This window comes from Marmota marmota, unplaced genomic scaffold, assembly GCF_001458135.2.
Source record: "Marmota marmota marmota unplaced genomic scaffold, marMar, whole genome shotgun sequence".
In the NCBI taxonomy this organism is placed as follows: domain Eukaryota; kingdom Metazoa; phylum Chordata; class Mammalia; order Rodentia; family Sciuridae; genus Marmota; species Marmota marmota.
This window is the reverse complement of record NW_026000206.1, coordinates 3,100,951-3,115,134: the sequence shown is the minus strand read 5'-3', so window position 1 is coordinate 3,115,134 and position 14,184 is coordinate 3,100,951. Positions and strand designations below refer to the sequence as shown.

The window sequence follows — 14,184 nt, the reverse complement described above, 5'->3', positions numbered from 1 at the left end:
CTAGGATTTTATTCCAACAAGATTTGCTATGCAAAAGACACTGATCAATAGCAATGTAATTTTAGCTCCATCAAAGTCAAATAGATTTCTCCTTCCATCCAAGCAGGAAGTCAGCCAGATATATGGAAGAAAACAAACCGACACTTTTAATGACAAATGGGCAGCAAAGCTTTATTGATCACAAGAATAAAAAATGAAATACTAGGGAATAAACACAAGGTGGTATCAGTGGAGGTTAAAAAGAAACATACAATTAACTGATCCAGACAGATAGGCAATAGTTGGGGGACACCATAAAACAGCAGGCAGACATCCACTGAGAACTCTGCATAACACTGAAGGTTATTCCATTAATCGTCTCCTTTATTGGCAATGCAATCGCATGTAATTCAGTGCACTGCAATATCACAAGAGGATATTTTTGCTTTCCCCCCCCCCCATTAATCTTCCCTGACAGGATTTTGCCAAAATTACAAATAAGAATATTTATGTTAATAGCTACTGCAAAGAGAAACGCATGTGAAATATTCTTCAACTATCCATAAAGCCAGGGCAACATGCAGAGGTCTGCACACATCTGATTTCTGAAGGTGTATATCAGAAATTCTCAATAGGGAGGAATTTTTGTCCCCAGGGGATATTGGGCAATGTTCAGAGATATTTTTGTCACAACTAAGGAGTGCTGCTGGCATCAAGCAGGTAAAGACCAGAGGTGATGTTAAACATCCTACCATGTGCAGGACAGATGCACATGACAAAAAATTATCTGGTCTAAAGTGTCAATAGTGTCAAGGCTGGGAAAGCTGCTTTTCATAGATGAATAAAGCCTCCACTGAGATTGACAGGAAATGTTTAATCACTAGAAACTTCACATCTTGATCATACATCACACAAAGGGGATGCACCTTAGACCACCCCTAAGCAGCTTTGTTCTGTAACCTAGCAACATTTCAAGCCAGGCATGTGATGGCAAAAGATTCTGCAGGGAAAGTACTAGCGAAAGCACCATGCCACAGAGCAGGATGCAAATTCTAACACCTATACCAGAATGATAAATGGCCCAAAACACTAAATACCCTATTTGGATTAATACATTGATTTTTAAGTATATTAAGTAATAAAATGTCTTTATCACCATGTACATAGAATATAATTTTTTATTTTTTATTCTTTTTAGTCATAGATAAACAAAACAAAGGTATTGTGTCTATTTATTTTTTTTATGCAGTGTTGAAGCTTAAACTCAGTGTCTCACATGTGCTCAGCAAGGGCTCTACCACTGAGCTACACCACAGCCCTAGAATACTATTTTTTAAATGTAAATTGTAGATATTTTCTAAGCCAAGGGACAGCATATGTGGCAAGAGTCTTCATCTCATTTGAATTGTGTCTTGACAATCATTTGCAACATCAGCTTTTACTGTTAACTTGTCAAGATATATCTCCAACGGGATATAATTTATCAGTTGGTCAAGGAGCTGGAAAATTAATATCTGCTTAGCTAAAGAGATCACATCTGTTGGTGAACTTATCCAAATAATTTGGCATCATTGCTTACAATGTATATAGACAGAGACCATTTATCACTTGGATTATTTCTAGAAGTCATAGGCCTATTTTCTATGCATTGCACACACTTTATGTGAACTATCTGAAATTCCCTTACATAACATGCTAAAAATAATAAGTCAAAGGATCACAGAATCACTTCCGCAACCTTCTCTGAATTCCGTTTCTTCACTGTGCTGTCCTTCTACCTAGACAGCAACTGTGTCAATTCTACTTTGGTTCATCCCTAAACTTCTTCCCTTAATGGGTTTTTAGCAAATGCCCAGTAGTGTTGAGACAAAGTTTCAAAGTCCACTAGATACACAGTTCCAACAAATAAACCTTAGTTTTTCATTAACCATAAAAGAGTTTGCCACCCCTCCTTCAGGGGATCCCAGAGCAAAAGTGTGCCTTCTAGTAGTGACAAACATCAACTGCAGACAGATGGATGGACCCAGGTACAAAACCCACCTTGACAACTTTCTGGTTGTGACCTTGGGCAAGTAGCACAAACTCTCTGATTCTCAACCCTCTTCACGGAAAGAAGGTAAAACTGCCTGTCTCCAATTGGCATACTCATGTTCAGAACAATAGTATTCACAATAGCAAAAACTTGGAAGCAACCCAGATGTCTATCGACAGATGAGTGAATAAACAATGGGATGTTTTCCAGCCTAAAAAGGAAGGAAACCACGGCACATGCAAGAGAGTGGCTGAAGCATAAGGACATTATGCTAAGTGAACTAAGCCAGTCCCAGAAAGACAAGCACCATATGGTGAGTGGTCACCTGGGGTATCTAGAAGAGTCAGATTCACAGAAATGGAAAAGGTTGCTTTGGTTTAATTTATACAGTTTCGGGATTGCAAGAGGAAACAGTTCTAGAGTCTGTTGTGTTACAATGTGAATGTGCTTGACACCACCTAACTGTAGACCAGAAACAGTTAAGATGGTAAATTTTACAGGATGGGTTTTGCCTCAATTTTTTTAAAAACCTATAGCAGCTGGGAGTGCTGTAAAGACGAAATAGGTTTATGCTTGTAAAGAACTAGGCATGGGGCTGGGGTTGTGGCTCAGTGGCAGAGCACTTGCCTCACCCATGTGAAGCATTGTGTTCCATCCTCAGCACCACATAAAAATGAATAAACAAAATAAAGATATTTGTCCATGTATAACTAAAAAAATAAATAAATAAAAATAACTGAGCACGGGGGGCCTAGCACATGACCCTCTACACATCAGGCTAGAGTGATTGGCTAACCACAGCCTGCGGACTCTTTCATCAAGTCCGTTTGGAGTCTGTGGTTTGGGCTGGACCCTGTGTCGGGTGTCAAGGACAGTACACTTGAGAGAGACACGTTGTCCTTTTGGGTTGTTCACCACATCCCCAAGGAAATGAACGTGTCACAGGCAAAATGATGGGAGATCAAGGAGGGATGCTACGTTTCATGCCCAGACTGGTGGCACTGGAAATGAGAGGGGAGAAGGGGCAGAAATCCCAAGGGAGATAATGCATCAGCCGTCCTGGGCCCAGTGCCTCGCCCAGAACATGTGCACAAGGGTGTCGGCCACTGTCATCACCATTCCATCCACTTCACAGGGAAACCGGACAAGAGCCTCTTCTGTCCCTGGGATTAGCCCTTGCTGCCACCCAGCCCCCACTCCCACCTCTTGCTTAAAGACAGATTCCTGCTCCTGTCTTGAGGAAACTGTTCCCACCACTGTTGCCTGCTCCCCTGAAGCTTTTCTTCATTACGTTTCGTTTTCTCTATGCTGCGCCATTCCTCCCACCTCCCCCCCTTTCTTAGCCCTGGGCTCAGTTTGGAGTTATTTATTATTTGTTGAAGAGATAGGACTTTACCTTTCCTTTCTAAATCTTATAATTTTACAAGTGCTTGGGACAGTGGCTACAAATATGCAAGCCGTCTCCATGGAGTCTTTTAGACCCATTAAGATTGTTTCTGGAGTATGTAGCCCCAACACCACATTGGCTCTTTGATGCCCTGTTCTTTTATTTGAACTCGGGTTTTTGAAGCTGTTGTTTGCTTGCTTTTCACAAAAACTTTACCACTAAAAGAAGTTAAGCTACTCGCACACAGTATCCTGGGCACTAGGGCTTCCTTATTATGTTCAAAAAAATGGCAATAAATCATCCAAGCTACCCAAGTGGCACTGGAAACACTTCTTGGTTCTGCATCCCGTCATCCCTGGTGCCCAATGCCGAGGAGTCAGTACTAGTCAGCCTGGGTCCCGTGGTTGGCCTGAGCATTCTAACAACAGAGAATGGGAGGGATGGAAATAAACATAGAGGTGACCCTGCCCCACCCACACGTAACCCAGGGAAACCAAGGCCTGTGAAGAGGAAAACTAAAAAGAACAGCCCTGAGCCATTGCTCCAGCTGCCTCTCACTGCTGACCAGCACAGCAGCCCAGGTCCCTGGAAGGAAAGCCAACTTCTTTCCTTCACAGCACCGTATTTCCAGAGCTCACACCTGAAAAAACCAATCTCTAGTCAGCATGCCTCTCATCATTTATTATTATAGTTTTCTTTTTCTGGGGTACGAGAAATTGAACCCAGGGGCTCTTAACCACTGAGCCACATCTCCAGTCCTTTTTTAAAATGTTTTATTTAGAGACAGGTTCTCATTAAGTTGCTTAGGACCTCGCTAAGTTGCTGAGGCTGGCTTTGAACTTGTAATACTCCTGCCTCAGCCTCCCAAGCCACTAGGCTTATAGGCATGGGCCACCATACCCAGCCAAAATATAGCTTTCTTAATGGTTCCCTGCACTGAACCAGGATCCTGAGTTATGGGGTTTGCAGAGTTCATAAAGAAGGCCACCTTCCTCCTGCCACACCCTCCCAATCCCTGAAGCTTGGGGATCCAGGAGGTGGTCCCCACCCCCCCACCATCTGCGTTGAATGCTACCTTCCACTTCCATTTATTCCATGGCTGTTAATTCTCTACTCTGCTTTAGGGTCAAAGAAGGTAGGTTGAACTCCTTTGTGTCCCCTACTGGTATTTCCTACACAGTGAATATTTATTGTTTGACAAATATGTGCTGGTTCTTTATCAAGGTAGGAACGAGAAGACAGATGTCGTGGTGAGGTTAAATGTGTTTTTCAGAGCTGGTGAAGAAGGGAATAAGTTGCCTTGGAAAAATGTGAATTTCCCACCGACCACCTGGAAGGAATGCTAAAGATTCAAGAATCCATCTCTCTGCAAGAGAGCACGACTTCATTCTAGCTGCCACAGTCAGTGACTCCCCAGATTAGGCAAATGCTGGAGGCTCGCCTGTCCAAGGTGTAGGAGGAGGAAGGCGAAAACACTGTTGGCTGCCACCAGGCACCAGAACCAGCCATGAGCCTGATAGATTAAGGACAATAACCAACACGTGTTGACCCTTCCACACATGCCACGCACTGAACAATGCACGTGTGCAACCTGGCCCACGGCCACACAGCTGGCCAACAGAACACCAGGCTCCAGTCCCACTGACCCTGAAGGTCATGCATTAGCCTGCTTTCTCCTTTCTCCTTGGTGGGCATGGGGTCACACCACGAAGTCCTCCCACATCTCGATGGGACCACATTACCTGACTATTGTAAAGTGACGCTAATGGTCCTGCCTTTTCTTGATTAAAGTGAGGTCTGTTAGGATGTTTCTGCTCTTGAGAAAGTACATTTCAGAGGTTCAGACTAATCCTCAAGTTTAAAAAAAAAAACTGCAGAGACTGGCAAGCATTACAGAACAGGGACTCACCCGAGGAAACCTGAATAGCTCATGACAAGCTGCGTCACAGCGCACCACTAATTAAGAATGCTCAGATAGCAGCTTGGGCCTCAGGGGGCCACTGCAGCAAGAACCATGGCATCCCTCTGAGCCTGAACAAGCACTTTGTCATTAACCTGATGTATAATTAACACGAGCAAAAAATGTGTCTCCTCCCTTTGTCAAGAAAGCCCTGGGGTGCACCCCAGGCCCACAGAGAATATGGTTCCTGTAATGGTCTCACTTTCGTTTTGACCCAGAGCCCATTTTCAGACATTGTTCTGAAGTTGGATGAGCTCCCCAGACCTCCTGCCAACAGCCAGCTGACATGCTGCTCAGGGAGCCTGAGAGAAGAACTGCTCTTCTGCAGCATCCAGCCCCTGCATTGTAACCAGCTGCGTCAGCCCAATGGGCAGGAAGCAGGGCCTGCAGCTTGCCCACCTGGAGAAGCACCAGGTTCAAGGATGCAGCCAAGTCTCCTCCTCAGGCCTTTGGCCTCTCCCACTTGTGCTGCTATTGTCTTGGAATTCGAAGAATGCAAATCCTCCACGTCTGCAGCAGGTCTACACCAAAGGGCACATGATGGGGCAGCTTCTCCCCTGCATTAGCTCAAGTCACTGCAGTGACCCAAGAACAGCTCTGGCAGCCTATCTGTCTTGTCACCTCTGCAGCAGCAGACATCTGCTGTCCCTTCCCAGGGCTCCATCACGCTCAGCTCTTACCCCAACGACTGCCTCCATGTTTGCCACTCTCTGGGACTTGAGTTAAAAACTCCCTGGAAAAAAGTTTCAATTTGTCAGCTACTCATCTCCCAACAAGAAGGGACTACTGAACACGTCCACTGCTCTCCTCCCCACTGTAAAGTACTCAGTGTGCATCTTTTTGTTCGTGTTCTTGCAAAATGAATACTATGCATATTTTCACATATTAAGTGCATGCCATAGCTCAACTTCTGTTGGCTTCAATCCTGGTTCTTATCTTTGAGGTGGGGGGCATCAAACTCTCCCTACTACTTTATGTGACAAATGTGATGAAAGTTATGGACACACCAAAAAATACATGATGGGAAAATTTTAAATTTATATATAATTTTAGGGAGTTTATATATGTACGATAGAAGCCATCAGTGGGCCTCTCCTTGAGAGGGCATGACCCTGGTGGCCACTGAGTCCAGGGGACTTCCCTTCAATCTATCCTCAAATGAACAAATGAACTATCAAAGGAGTAGGTCCATTCTGAAGTGCCCTCCCAGGTCCCCTCCTCTTATTCAAACCCAGAACCACCTTAAAATTCGAAGTCCTCCGAGAGGGACCTCTTCTCATTTTATAGTATCTTCTCCACATTTGCCTTACATGTCATTTGAAATCTGTTGTCATGATGCTTAGAAAGAGTTCTATTTTCTTAAGATTCACACCTACCATCAGGTACAGACCCACCAAGGAAAGGAGTCGATCTTTTGTATGCGTGAAGAGCCAGAGAATGTCATTCATCCAAATTCCAGGGTGACAGAGGGAGGAGGGCTGATTTCCTTGAAGATGAGGAGAGCTGAACCCCATTTTGGGGAGACCATGGTCAGGGAAAGGCCCTGAATCAAGATCTTGGTACAAGGCCAAGCGCAGTGGCACATGCTTGTAATCCCAACAGCAACCAGAGGCAGAGGCAGGAGGATTGCAAGTTCAAAGCCAGCCTCAGCAAAAGAGAGGCGCTAAACAACTCAGTGAGACCCTGTCTCTAAATAAAATACAAAATAGGGCTGGGGATGTGGCTTAGTGGTCGAGTGCCCCTGAGTTCAATCTCCCGTACCAACAACAACAAAGATCTTGGCACATAACCAATCATGGTAGAACTCATGGCTTAAAGCCATCTTTGCTATTATCTCTCGTGGTTCTATCCCTTGCCTGGATTTAGCCCAACTGTTCCCATTTGGGGTCTCTTATGGCATTGCAATCAGATGTTCACTGGGACCAGACAGAGATAGCTGAACACTCCCCATGTTTGGACGATGTTCAAGATGACTTCCCCACCCACACAGCTGGTGGCTGCCCAGGCACCTCTTTCTGCACACACTGTGGTCTCAGGTAATCTCTGACAGCCAGTGTCTACATCCCCGAGGGCCTCCACAACAAGTTACCACAAACTGGGCATCTTCAATAACAGAAACTCCTTCTCTCACAGTTCAGAAGAGCAGAAGTCTAAAAGCAAAATGTCGGCACAATTGGTTTCTTCCAGCAGCTCTAAAGTGACATCTTCCTGTCTCTTCCCAGGTTCTGGGGGCTGCCTGCAATCCTTGGTAATCCTTGGCTTGTAGATGCTTCACTCCGAGGTCAGCCTCCGACCTCACATGGCCTTCTCTGTGTGTCTCTGTCCTCTCCTTTCATAAGGACGCTGGTCATTAGATATAGGACCCATTCCAAATCCAGATGGTTTTATTTTTATAGCCTATTACATCTCCTAAGACTGCATTTCCAAGTAAGGTTAACTTCTGAAGTTTTAGGTGGACATGGATTTTGGAGGGACACTACAAAACCTAGTGCACTGGCATCCCTCTGAACAAGAACTCCTAGAAACCACAGCAGAAGCCTCAAGGCTCTGTCTGGCCAACCTCAGAGAGAGCGCAGTGTCATTTCTGCTGGTTACAAGTGAGTTTTGGGACCAGCTCTGATTCAAGAAGAAAGGATCATGGGACATGAATACCAGAAACACGGTCTCCAGAAACACACTAAGGACCACTGTGTACAAAAGTGAACATTATGATATGTGAATTGTATCTCAATAAAGCTTATGTGTTTTTTAAAAATGAAAAAAAATGGAGAAATGTTTGGTTTTGAAAGTGCTATAATGGTGGAAGTTCTGAGGACAAAGTTATAATTTAGGTTTGGGGGGTTTTTGAAATATTTATTTTTAGTTTTCGGTGGACACAACATCTTTATTTTTTATTTTTTTAATGTGGTGCTGAGGATCGAACCCAGCGCCCCGCGCATGCCAGGCAAGTGCGCTACCACTTGAGCCACATCCCCAGCCCATAACTTAGGTTTTTAAAGCCTGAAATTTATATAATTTGGGGATCATCTTCAAGAAAAAGATTAGGGCTGGGGTTATGGCTCAGAGGTAGCGCGCTCGCCTAGCATGCATGAGGCACTGGGTTCAATCCTCAGCCCCACATAAAAATAAAATAAAGATATTGTATCCACCAAAACTAAAAAATAAATATTTTTTAAAAAGAAAGAAAAAGATTAAATGCAAATACATAGTACAACGATGTGCATATCATTAACAACACTCTACACTTAAAAATTTGTTAAGAAGGTTTATTTCGTGTTGTTTTTTACCATGATAAAAAATATGCAAATGCAAAATTTGGTGCCAAACTGAATATTAGAATCAGAACAGACATAACAAATTATGATTTTTTTTTTTACTTTTTCTAATTGGTTATACATGACAGTAGAGTGCATTTTGACACACTATACACAAATGGAGCACAACTTCTCCTTCCTCTGGCTGTACATGCTGCAGAGTCACCATCTCATTCCACTGTCCTTCCCATCCCCTCCCCTCACTCCCCTCTGCACAATCCAAGGTTCCTTCATTCTTCCCTCCCCACCCCCATTATTAATCAGCATCCGTTTATTAGAGAAAACATTCGGCTTTTGGCTTTTGGGGTTTGGCTTATTTTTGCTTAGCATAATATTCTCCAGCTCCATCCATTTACCTGCAAATGTCATAAGTTATAAATTTTCTTAAAGCTGGAAAACATCCAGAACCCACTTATAAAACCAGGTTATTAATCAATTGCCTGCCACCCATCAATCAGTCCATTTTTTTCCACTGTTGCCTGCACAGTCTTCATTCGCCTTTTCATGAGACGGTGATTTGTATCACTCTCTACAAAGAGACTAGAAAAAGAATCCAGTCCTTCCTCTAGTGTAGTTGATCCAAATTGGTTTTGTTATACTAAATATTGAAAACTTTTTTTTCAGCTTCAGAATTTATTATTGGCCCAATATTTGGGGATGCATAAATATCTTCATGCAAAACTGTCTTCATCATGTATTGCATGCTACACATTGTGCTCTGTAAACAAAATTCTGATGAATTCTAAATCCTATAATCCCATATAAAACAATGATATGGTTGTAATGTAATTGCATTGGTGTAACCCCTGGGCAGGAAAGAACTTCTGCTTTGAGAAAGAGATTAAGAAATGATTCCTCTATTTTTAACTTCTCATATCTGATGAATGGGAAAATTTTCCACAGATTAGCTTCAGGCTTTATAAATTTGGAGCTTTATTTCTCCTCCAGGGCGACACATTTCAAGCACCAGAGGATGTGCTCACGCTGTGTTGTGATTGCTGGTCTAAACACCCATAGTCCTGACACAGGGGCCTCACGATATGCAACAGGAGTATCCCAGAAGCCACTTCTACATGGAGATGACTGGAAATAACTCCACCCAGAAATAACCTCAAACCCCTAAACACCTCTCTAGTTATCCTAATTCAACTTCCCTTTGTCTGGATCCCAGAAATGAACTGAACACCCCAGTATCACTGGACAAAAGAAGTTGGTGGCAGCTGGAAAGTTGGAGGTGAAAAAAACAGATGTCCTGACCGATCACAGAGGCAAACCTTACTTTTGGAAAATTCATAAAAACATGGTCACATGAACACATCCATAGGGTCCTGGAAGGGATTCGAAGGTTGATTCATTTCACAGTAAATCTGCCTTTGTCTAAAAAGTTTGTGAGATGTTTGTATGACAAAGAACAAGCTCACGAAGAGAGACTTGGTTCCTTCATAAAGGGTTGCACAGAACCTCATGCTCAGAACTTGTAGGTCACACACACACACACCTTCCTCTCCCACCAAAACCAATCCCTACCAAGTAAGTGTGCATCCACATGGGATTGCCTGTTGTACTAATCGGCACACCTACCTGAACATGATTTTGGTCTGGGAATGGCAGAGCTCTTGGGAATTCCCTTTGTGACTTAATTGGGGACGGAAGCACCTGTCACAGCTGCTACTTGGGCTGCTCTTCCAGCTAGAAGAGCAAATGATTAAGAAATGATTCAAAATGCCAAAATGGGTGGCGGGAGCAGAAATGGGAGCCCACAGTAGTTGCCCATTCTACAAATGGGAGACGGAAGCTTGGACCCACAGAATGAATGCTAGCAATGAACTTGCATTTGCTGGTGAACTTCCCTCCCTACCTCAAATCATCACCTTCCTGGCCCTGCCCTAACAGGGTGTTTCTTTTCCTTCTTAACCTTCCTGTGCCTTCCATATGCCGATATCGTTGATGATGATGATGATGATGATGATGATCCTCACACCAGCCCTGAGAAGGAGGCACCATTGCCCCATTATTTTAATGAGGAACAGAGGCCCTGAGAGGTAAATACCGTGACCAGCATGTCCACACTGACTGTGTGTCTCAGGTTCTGGCCCACAGCCCTGTCTCTTATGACATCATCTTCACCACCCTAGAGCAGCCTGTGGAAGCCTCCAGAGGCCAAGGCACAACCAAAGAAGAGAGGAAGAAGCCCCCTCGCAACCACTACCTCAGACTCAGAACAGGCAGGTAGTGTTCAGACATCAGTGCAAAATGACAAAACAGGGCCTTGGTTCAAAGAGCAGGGGAAAAGGTGCCATTAAAATCCTAATGTATAGTTTTTCCCTTCTTAAATATTCTCTTTTTTCTCGCCCTCTTTCTCACTCTCTGCTTGTCCTAGTATTTCATATATGTCATTTAATGTCATTCTAAGTAGAAAACTGAAATAAAATGAAAATTAGTACCATGAATTTTAATGTGATTTATATTTTTATATGATTTTTATATGATTTAAATTTCTACCATTCATCTTTATATGATTTTCAATGTAAATACAACAGCATTCAGCTGCTATGTGTGTCACCAAAATTACACAATTTGTATGTCATGTTCCACAAAACATATATTTGCTTTTTCTAAGAGGACAAATATTGGAGACACTAGCTCTACTTCCTGCCAGACGCCACATCTACCAACACTCTTCTTTACCTTTAGGATTCTCATGAGGAAGGAAGGACCCACAGTTGCTGGTCTTGCCCTCTCCCTCTTCGTAATCACGGCCAGCACTCAGGCTGGACTAACCCAGGGAAGTAACACAAATGAGAAAGGACGTGATAGGATCCATGGGTCTCCAGAGTCTGGTAGGACAAACGCCATCCCCTGCTGGTCTGGTTTGAATGGGAAATGGCTGTCAGTGCCTCTCACTCAGGGCTAAGTGGAGCAGGCTCATGACACGCTGACCTTACTCGCTCTCTGCTTCTCTTAGAACTCCCACAGGGCTCCTGGGACATCGTGAACTCTGCATGGAAATGGATGCATATTGTGCCTGCCTTTACTGCTCACACATATGGTCCAGGGTCCTATCGGCCTTACTTACAAAAGTCCAAAGATACAATTATTCATGAATTCCAAGATGCACTAGCAGAACATTAAACATTAAAGTTTAGGCCCTTCTGAGTCCAGGGCCCTTTGCAGCCACCTGGTCACACTCCCAGCCCTGCTAGGACTTATTCTTCAGCACCCTTCCTCACACCTAAGGTGCTGGAGAAAAGGTAGGAGAGGAAAAAGGACCTGTCTGTATTGGTCAGAGCCATGTCCCCAGGGCCTGGTACACAGTAAACATTCCTGAATGAATGGATGAGAAGCTAAGCCCTCTCAACCAGGCCTCCCCTTTCTGGGAGAACCCCCTGTAGCCAGGATGGACAAGAAGCCAGAAGTCGGTGCAAAGCCTGGCAGCTAAAAACATTTTGACAGATACAAGTGCTTAACGATGACACGCACAGCTCTTTAACCCAGTTCAGCCTGTGCTGCGCAGGTCATCGCTGCTCCCTGAACTTCACCATGCACACACACAAACTCCCAAGACCCCTGCCTGGCATCCTGCTGACCCAGCAAGGCCACCCCAAAAGGCTGCCTGTTCCCCCCTCCAGCTCCACCCCCTTCAATTCCCTTCCACAGCCCTGATACTCCCCTTCCTGCCACCAGCCGCCCCCTACTCCACGGCCATGGGTCTGCTCTGCTCCTGGCCCCAGGGGAAGGGGGCTTCCCTCCAGTGGCAGCTGGACAACCAGCTTTGGAAATGCTGAGTCACTCAAGTCCCAAAGAGCTTGGCTTGCTTTTGCTCATCTACAGGGCTGTCTGTGGAAGAATTTGTGAGCATCTTCCAGGACGTGGACTGAAAACAAGGGGGAGAAAGCAATTTATTTTCTGAAGTGTTTATTAAAGTCATTCTTCACCACCACAATCCTATTTCTCCAAAAAAGAGGCCACATATCTCAATTTCCTCCTCATCATGGTGAATTTCCTGCATTCCAGGCACTTGCCAGAGGCGGAGGACAGTTTGGATCTTCTCTCTAAGCTGGACTGTAAGCCCTGAACTTGACCTTCCCAACACAAGCCACCTCTAGCACCAGCCAGCAACAACCAACCAACCAACCAGGCAAGGTGTGATAAGCTCAGACTCCCACTGCCAAGAGATGGAAGTGAACTCAGTTGGAAAACAGTCAGGCTATGAACGTTAGAGATCCTTCTTAATTCTACCTCTGGGAATTTCTCCTAAGAAAAGAATTCTAAATTCACAAAAGCTATTGGCACAAAAATGTAAAATGTTACTAACAATAGCAAGGCAAAGAAAACAATCTAAGTGTTCAATATAGGTAAATAAGAAATTGTTATATTTTGTCAAATATTTAAACAGCATTTCAAATAGTTATAAAAATAATATAATAATGTGGGGAAATTATAATAATGATAATATTATATTATTATAACAAGGAATGTGGTGTTATAAAATTGTGTACACTGCCTAGAACCAAATTTATATTTAACCAAATTTGTTTGATTTGTTTTAGTCAAATGTGCTTGTTTTATGTCTCTCTATATAAAGAAAGACTAGAAGGAAACACACCAAAATGCTAGAAACGACTGTGATGGGATAGGTCTATGTAAATTTTCCTTATCTTGAACAAATTTGATAATAAAAATATGATTGACCAAGGATTCTGCCAGCTCCAGGCCTCAGCTCATAGAATCAAGTCCTAAATGTTGACAAACAGCTCTCCGTGGATGGGTACTATGGCAGATACATGTAAAACATTATTAGTTTTCCCTTTGACGCTGTTTAACATGCCATCTGCTTACACATAACAACATTCGGGGGAAAGCCAACCGGGTCCATGTTTTCACTTCTGAAGTCGAAGCACATTCTCTCCAGCTCTGCTTCTGTGACTGGAACCTCTGTTCGTGGCTCCTGGACACATGGTCAGAGCCAGAGTTTTCCACGCCATCTGCAGTGCACTCCCGCACAGGTGGAAATCAAAACGACTCAACCAGGGAAACACGAATCCACCACGGTTGTCTTATTCTACCTCATTAAAAAAAGTCTGGAGGAAAGAATTTGGGGTTGGTATGGTACTTCCATGAAATATCCTACTTGAATCATCTTTGTCACTATTTAATACCTGAGATAATCGATTTTTAAAGAGAAAAGGTAATGTGGTTCACAGGTTTGGAAGCTCCAATCTGGTTGGCTCTGGTGCCTGGGGCTGAAGCCAGGGGGCACGTCACTAGGGAGGAGGTGACAGAGTCACCTCCAGAGACTCAAAGACCCCCCTCTAGGCCCCAGCTGTGAAGGCTCCACCACCCCCCAGAGCACCACTCTTGGGACCAAGTCTTCCACACACAGGCCTCTAGCAGACATCCAACACCCACCGGCTAACACATCCCAGCTAGAAGTCCCAGGTCAGCCACCACAGGTGCCTTGCACCCCCTCCTTTCCCACTTCCTCCCACAGGTCCTCCCAGCAGCTGATACA

At 44.1% G+C, this 14,184-nt stretch overlaps 1 long non-coding RNA gene across 2 annotated transcripts; it reads left to right on the top strand.

Annotated features, from left to right (window-relative positions):
• Window positions 1-1,630: 1,630 nt before the first annotated feature.
• Window positions 1,631-13,370, top strand: LOC125612719. 2 transcript variants are annotated; one of them, XR_007343195.1, is made up of 3 exons: window positions 1,631-2,324; window positions 9,621-11,512; window positions 12,687-13,370. It is a non-coding gene; the product is annotated as an uncharacterized LOC125612719 (long non-coding RNA). The 2 variants fall into 2 exon arrangements; XR_007343194.1 differs by having other exon boundaries at window positions 9,621-13,370.
• The last annotated feature ends 814 nt before the right edge of the window (window positions 13,371-14,184 follow it).